Source organism: Pteropus alecto, unplaced genomic scaffold, assembly GCF_000325575.1.
Source record: "Pteropus alecto unplaced genomic scaffold, ASM32557v1 scaffold269, whole genome shotgun sequence".
In the NCBI taxonomy this organism is placed as follows: Eukaryota; Metazoa; Chordata; class Mammalia; order Chiroptera; family Pteropodidae; genus Pteropus; species Pteropus alecto.
In genome coordinates this window covers 319893-326453 of record NW_006443566.1, presented here as the reverse complement: position 1 = coordinate 326453, position 6561 = coordinate 319893, and the positions used below count along the sequence as shown (strand labels likewise).

The 6561-nt window shown below is 36.1% G+C and overlaps 1 long non-coding RNA gene across 1 annotated transcript in view; it reads right to left on the bottom strand.

Moving 5' to 3' along the window:
• LOC107196557 overlaps positions 1-6561 on the bottom strand; it is a 46135-nt gene that overhangs the window by 34907 nt on the left and 4667 nt on the right. Inside the window, exon 2 of the long non-coding RNA XR_001517996.2 lies at positions 730-834. This is a non-coding gene — a long non-coding RNA (uncharacterized LOC107196557). The remainder of the gene's footprint in view (positions 1-729; positions 835-6561) is intronic.

The window sequence follows — 6561 nt, the reverse complement described above, 5'->3', positions numbered from 1 at the left end:
ACTGACCTTGCCCAATGTATAAACCTCTGACCTTCAGTGAAGACATCACTTCCTAAAAAATGATTCCGTAATAATTGCCCCCCTTAAAAATGGACGCGGCCCTGAGAGGGTTTTAAAAGCGACCCTGCTTTTTGTAACTTCAGATGCTGCGGTGTGTGTGCATTAAGACCATGAACTCATAAAAGGGCTTTGGTAAGCATGATTTCATTTTGATTCACAGAGTGACCAAATTTAATAAACCTTTTAAAATAAATTAAAAGGTAAGTAAACGCAAACATACACACAGAACATTTAAAAAACATTCCCAACAACCAGTACCACCCTTAGATCCAGGCAAAGGGCCACTGCCTTGAACCCTTCTCCTTAAAAGATCTCTCTCTCTCTCTCTCTCTCTTCTCTCTCTCTCTCACACACACACACACACACACACAGGTAAATGTATTAAAGAACACATGATACCTCTGTCATTGGGGATTTAGCACTCAACAGGATGTAGTGCAACCTTAAACCCAAACATCTGTTCTGTGACTAACGCCATTCAGGGCCCACGGAAATGCTACTATACCTCGTCTGCCATTACATCCTTAAGGTAAAAGGTGATCACATCCAAATGTTACAAAGGCTTGGGATGTGATACTAAAAGCACTGGAGGTGAATACTGCTTCCAAGAACAGGAAGAAAGACAAATTAATCAACTCAGCAGATCCCCTGTATGCAATATATCTTTACCTCATGCAGTGTCGTTTCCAAGCGGTGCCTGGCATGTTTTTCTTGCTTCTCCAGTCCACGGTTCTGAGGTATTCAATATTTAGTGAATCTTTGCAATAGTTGCAGCTGGCAAAAAAAGAGAACATTTACAATATTAAACAATTCATACCTCTCCTAAATCGGTAAGTATGTAGATCTAGACAAACCATTCATGAAATCTGATACCAATACTCTACATTGACAACCAGCTGTGCATTGAACACTAGCACTGCGAATAATTTGTTTATATAAAATATTTTAAATTCATTTTCAAAACATTAAGTGCAATTTCAGCTTTATTAAAATCTTACATTAATTATACTTTTTCTTTTCTATTTTAACTTTATGTGTACTTTGAGTATTTTCTAATAAAAATAGCATTTTATAAACAATATATGTTAAAATAAGTTTAACTTTAAAATTTCTTATATTTGTTTTAACGTACATTCTTGATAAAAAGATATTCAAGTTGCATACACTTTAAATAGAATTACATTTTATTTGTAATCTTTTAGAACACAAATTATGACAGAATATTGATGATAATAATACAATTAGTGATTTTTGCTGACATAAAGACAAGAATAAATTGAATGGAATAAAATACATAATAAGCTATGAATTATGTCTCTTCCATTTTATTACTCATCTACACAATGCCAGCCCAACAACAAAACATCTGGACATGTGCAATAACAATTAAACTTATTTGCCTTTGATATTTTCCCAACACAAATCATAACTTTACAGTTTTCGATTTTTCATTATAATAGTATATTTGTCGAGATAGAAGGATGAGACATATTTTAGATAACAGTGTTTTGATTTATAGACAATTATGAACAATTAACAGCTTGATTTGTAACATTTAAATATTTAGACATATGGTATGTGGGCATTCGTTTGTACTCTTGCTTTGGGCTCCACAAATGTGAGAGGCAGGCCTGACAACTATAACAAATGAAAACAAGACGTAACAAAACAAAACAAAACAGAGATAAAACAGCAAGAAGAAGACTGTGAAGTGGTAGAGACAACTATCATCCCCTTAAACTTCTTAAAACTACTACTGGTTTTCTCCTCACCCGTGACATGTCACTTATGGTCATGATGTGCCTGCTCCTGCAATAAAGCGACATTTCAGGATTGCTGGTGTGACTCCAGAGTGTGTTGTTTTCACTGCTGAGCCACTTCATTGCCCAGTGGGAAGAATGCTCTCCAGATTTAAAGAGAAATATATGGTCACAAAAGATCTGCCTTTGGGGGTGAACACACAATATACAGATGATGTATTATTGAATTGTACACTTGAAACCTATATAATTTTATTAACCAATGTAACCCAAATAAATTTAATAATAATAAAAAAAGAACTCTCAGAAGACTCAGCAGTTATTGACTTTTGAGTGTGAGCTCACACATGAAGATTAAAATGAAGTACAGCCTTTTTACCCATGATATCGGAGCTATGCAAAGTCATCATATTCCAGGCGGCACAGATTCTACTTGCTTCCCACCTAGGAAAAACAAACACGTTGGCATTGAACTTCTTCCTGAAGTTTAAGCGAGGAGCCAAAAGTGTGCTACTCCATAGTTAGCTGTGCCTACAATTACGCATCAAGTGTTTGAAGTTCTTTTTCTCTGTCTTTCCTATGTACCTTCGATGAGGCGACATAATTTGAATCTGAAGCTCCAGCATCTGCCTGGCTCTGTTCAAATTCTGGCTCCACTAATTATCTACTTGTGATTTAGGGCTGTTCTGTGCCTCGGTGTCCTCTTCTACAAAATGGGTATTAATGAGTACTTACCCCCAAAGGGTGCTTGTGAGAATTATATGGGTTAAGTGTCTAGAATAGTGTGTGGGCATGTAGTAAATGCTGTATGCATATTATGCGAATTTTTTAAATGTCCTTAATTATGTCCCCATTTATAAGAGTCTGGAGGGCAGTGTCAGGACATATGTCTTGAGCTCACTAGTACTGCAGGTCCAAGAAAAAAAATTATGACATTTGGAGATTGGGAGGCTCCCTTTATCCTAGACTTTGGGCTGTTTAATGAGTGCATTGACATGACATCTTTTTCCTTTGCCCTTTCTCTTAGCCCAAACTCCCTTCTAAATTAGGATTTGTGGTAGCTTACAACATCAAGCACACTCAGCAGAGATCAGTGAATATCAAAACAAAGAGATAACTAATTACTTAGTGTCACTGTGTAGTCTCGGGTGCAGACCTGACCTCTACCTCCCCACCAGCTGCCTTCCTGTGGTTCTGTGGTCCAGATACGTGGGCGAGAATTAGTTTTCTTGTGCTGGGGGTGAGGCGGTGCAGTGGAGGCGTCTCTGTATAAGCCTCAAGAATCAATACACTGCCACACATGACAACTTTATTCACAGCTGCTCCCCTCCAATACCCCTCTTCCTTCTGCACTCTTCCACAAGAGAAGCATAAGAGTGGAAGACCCAACACAGGTTCAAGGAAGGCCTGGACAAGGGAAGGGGAAAGAAAGATCATGAGCTAACCTCAGTGTGTTTACTCCTACTGTATTTTTTTTTTCCAACGGAAGACCTAAAAATTTCTCTGGAAACCCAGAGGTTTTTGGCATAAAACTTGAAAAAGTCTGATGAAAATGCTGTTTTTCAATCAGGCTCAAATTTCTGAAATAATGATCTCTTTATGCATGTTTTCAGGAAGGATGTCAGGAATATGGTTACAAAATTTTAGCAGACACATAAAATGGCCCTTCTATCATCTTCAAGCTCCCTTATGCATTTATTTCTACAGATGATTTACAGATTTACTGGATTCAAGCAATCTTTATATCAGATATCCTAAAATGTCCTAGATGAGGTATATTTGTCTCCCTGTGCTTTCTTAACAGGTTTGTAAGCTAGGCAAGAGTCGTGTCTTTTAAATCAAATTTGATGTAGTTCTTAGCACAGGATTTTGTGTGCAGGTGCCCCATAAACATTTATTGTTGATTATCAAAAAGAAAACAATGAGAGAGTAGTTTCAATTGTATGTTTGTTTTTTTTTTTGGAAGGAAGGGAGTGAACCAAAAAATAATAATTCTTAAAAATGAATCACCATTTTCCGTGACAACAAAAATCTCAAACACCAAAACTATGTTTGAATGTGTATAGGTACCTTAAAAAAATGGTTAAAATTAAAAAAAAACACAACAACATAGAATCAAAAATTATTATAAAAACAATTAGGCCGATTCTCTAAACACATGCAACATATTCTCAGAAAGAGAGGGGAAAAAGTATTTTTTATTCCATCTCCTCTGCAGTTCCCCCTGCTTGTGGCAGCTGCTAGTCCTCTAAAATGCACTTTTGTTAAGCTCATCTGTGGTAACTAAGATCATCTTTGTATAGGTGTGCATCACATAGGATACAGGCTGGAAACCCCAAAACATAGTGACTTAAATAAGGGGAATATCATTTGTTCCCTGCAACAGTCCAGAGATAAGTAGTCTAGTTCAGACTACTGGTCAAATCTAGCCTGTTTTTGTTTCTACTTCTGAGATAAGAATAGTTTTCACATCTTTAAATGGCTAAAAAAAAAAAAAAAAAAATCAAACAAGATTACTATTTTGTGGCACACTAAAATTATGTAAAATTCAAACTTCAGTCCATTAAATAAATTTTTATTGGAACACAGCAACATTCACTCATTGACTCATTCATAGCCAAGTATCCGTTCATTCAAATCAAGCATTCATTCATAGTCAAGTCATTGTCTAGGGCTGCTTTTTCACTACAATGGCAGAGCTGAGTAACTTCAACAGAGAGTATGCCTCACAAAGTCTTAAAACATTTACTATTATCTAGCCCTTTACAGAGAGAGTTTGCTGAGCCTGAGCTGGGGAGCTCTGACCCTGTGGTTTTATTCAAGGCCCCAGGTTCCTTTCATCTTGAGGTTCTGCTGTTCTTTGGCTTTTATCTAATCAGTGGATGTAGGTCACTGCTACATCCACGTTCCAGCCCTTGGTAACAAGGAAGAGTTAAAAAGGAAGACAAGCAATTTATTTTCAAACACATGAAGCAGAAGTTGCGCACATCACTTTTGCTCACATGCATTCTTTTGGTGAATTTATTCAGATATTCTATACATGATGAAAGCAGGGAAGATGAATTTGGAACGGAAGGTGGGGGTCAACCAAAAACTTAACACAGCATGAAGTACATAGAGTAAGTTAAATCTTAAAAAAATCTATTGAGTACCCAAAGTCTAACAGGTTAAAAATACAGACTGATACTAACCTATCGATGAAATTCTTCATTTTATTTATTAAAATGGCCACTTTCTGATGTAAAGGCAAAGTGATGTTCAAGATAGATTAATCTTCTGGAAGGAATCTAGTATTTTGATGCACGTTTTGAGGATGAAACATTCTCCAGTTTCCCCTCAGAATGCCAGTATATAGTGCATTTGCATGTAAGTAGTAGACTCAGTAATTGGAAGTTCCTGATACTTTGGTGTCAAAGGAAAAGATCGGGTGTTGGAGCTCCAGGTTAATTCAGGTCCTGTCTCAAGCTCTATGAAGTCGTATAAGACACTAACCCACCTAGATCTCAACTCTACTAACTGCTTATTGTTTGTATTTTCTGCACTTACATGTAGCTCATGATTTTTAGAAATGGTGAGGACAAACAACTTGCACTTCTGACCACAGCGAATTTGACTAATATACAATTATATCAAAGGTTCTCATCCTGGCTGCTTCTAGAAAAATATTAATTCCCATTCCATCAAAAATTGAGCAAGAAGATGCAATTTACTCTTTCAAATCATGGATGCGAGGGTTCATCACTTTTCCAAATCTCGTATTGCTCAGGGTCAGTTCTCACTTTGTCATCTGACATGTTTGGGAGCTCTGCGCAGCCGTACTCTGCTCTGGAGAATATGGCTGCTTAAAATTGCTCTTCTGCTTTTGAGTGGGACAAGGACAGAATAAACGATAACTTCATCCTGGAACAGTATTGAATTAGCCTTCTAAATTAGAACTATAACCAGGCAATGCACATTACTATTTCAATAATTGACGTGTCCTGAAATTAGAACAGATTAATATTGAAAGTCTTTGGAGCACAAGATGGTTTTAAAATTTTGAAGTCTATTGTAAATTTATTATAGTCTTGATGTTTCGCAACACTTCTCAAAGCCTTGTTAGAGCAATCGACATATGAAAAGGAATTCACCACGTATATGAGAAAAGTTATTTCTAATCAATGGGGGAAAACTCTTTAATAAATGCCCTAGAAATAACCAGGCATTCATTTGGAGAAAAAAACACATCAAATTAGATTTCTACCTCACAATACATACAAATTCATTCCAGAAGGATTAAAAAGCCAAGTGAAAACAATTTTTTAAAGTATTGGAAGAAAACATAGAAAAAGCCTTTGTAAGGAAGATACAAAACCCAGAATTCATATAGGAAAAGACAGACTTATTGACTTATACTCACATTTAAATCTTCAGTAAAACAAAAGACAAAGTAGGTAAATGGCAGACTTTAGACCAGGTGACATATTTGCAATGTATAAAACATATAAGTCATGGAAAAAGTGATTTACGAAGAACCTTTATAAATTATAAGACATCTTATAAAGATGTAAGCAGTGGATATAAGCAAATTTCTTCAATTAAGAAATGAAAATGTTATAAGTAAATGAAACGGTTCTCTAACAATGAGACATTATTTTACTCAACATTTAGGTGAACATTATGAATACTGAACATGCGCAATGTTGTGTAAGCATAAAAGAAATGGGGACTTTCATGTGTTAGTAGGGGTGTAGGTTAGAGG